Here is a 1,456-nt window from a genome sequence, read left to right on the forward strand (position 1 = left end):
CTCTCAGATGGCGCTACGGTCTTAGTTTGGAGTGCGTCATGCCTCTAAGATGGAACTACGATCTAAGTCTAGACTCTCAGATGGCACTACGATCTTAGTTTGACGCGCATCTTGGGTCGCGTCTCTCTACCACTGTACGCCTCGCACGTCAACACAAGTCGCTTCCGTGCTCTCCACAGCGTTCTCTATATGTGTGCCAAACCTTAGCGATTTCATTTTCAAACGCAAAGTAGTCGACCTCGCGACCTCGCGATGGGCCAAGAGATTAAATCAGATGCAAAAGTTCTTATTTCGTAATTTCAGAGCCAGCTACAGGCGAATGACGCAGCGTCGACAGCAGTGGCGTGAACGTCTGTGGAGTATAGAAAGCAGTGACGAGGCCCTAGGGCAAGCCATTGTCGCGGCAAAGCTTGAGGCGTTGGATGCAAGGATTTGCGGAAGCAGCGCCATGACAGCAATCGAAGGCTATACGCAATCGAAACCCGTCGCGGACAAACGCCGACAGAGACGATCTGGCATCATCGCAGAGCGGCAGAAGCGTGGAAAGCACCGCAGCAAGACGATCATAGTGACAATGAGCGTGTCAGTAGGGCGCGCCTGCAGCTTGAGCAGCCGCTTGTCGATCATCTTGGAGAGCGCGGCGGACGAGAACATCCATCTACGAGCTGGGTCGATGAAAGCATCGGCAGCTTTGCGTCGGCTGGAGCTGCACTGGCCACCCGCTCTCGCGGGGGTGGCCGGCACAGGTGTGTCGAGCTACTGGAGGAGCGTTGCAGCCTGTAGGACGTTCACGACAAGGATCGCGAGGCTGCTCGTGACCCGAGAGTAGGCAGGAGCGTCGACGGCGCGGCCTGGGCCCATTGCTGACCTTCGACGTGATTTTTCGCTCCTCAAACGTCGAGCACGAAGAGTAAGGGTAAACAAGAGTATCTTGGCGCCCGTCAGCCATGTTGGGAGTGGCGTGGCGGGGATCGCTTACGGCTGAGCGGCTGAAAACACAAATGCTAAGCTATCGGGGCTATCATGCGCCCGCCTACTCACGTTCTATCATCTATCTATAGCACGGATCTTCTCGGGTCTTTCGCTTGCTCGATCTTTTGCGCAAAACCCTTCTTCCACTACTTGGAATCGTACCGTATCGAGGACTTGGAGCATTTTGATCGGTAGCGCAAGCTGTCTCGCTTGGGCGTGTAGTGTATGTAATCGGCTCGAAAAGTTGTTGACGTCGCGGCGTTGAGGCTGGCAAATGCTGCGGGAAGTGTGACGTGTCCAAACGACCGCGCTCTGCAGCGACGTGGCGGACTATATACGAATATAAAGGCACAGCGCCATGAAAACGGCGCAGCCTACACGAACGTTAAGAGCGAGCTGTCTCGATTGCTTGCTACCTCTAGCAGAGAGAGGATCGGAGGTCACTTTGAGCGATGGGAGATTAGCAACGGGCGAGAGGTTCGTG

The 1,456-nt window shown here is 55.2% G+C and overlaps 1 protein-coding gene across 1 annotated transcript in view; it reads right to left on the reverse strand.

Moving 5' to 3' along the window:
• SDRG_15092 (hypothetical protein) overlaps positions 1 to 1,456 on the reverse strand; it is a 5,160-nt gene that overhangs the window by 419 nt on the left and 3,285 nt on the right. The gene's annotated exons all lie outside the window — the stretch shown is intronic.

This window comes from Saprolegnia diclina (genome assembly GCF_000281045.1).
Source record: "Saprolegnia diclina VS20 unplaced genomic scaffold supercont1.84, whole genome shotgun sequence".
Lineage (NCBI taxonomy): Eukaryota > Oomycota > Saprolegniomycetes > Saprolegniales > Saprolegniaceae > Saprolegnia > Saprolegnia diclina.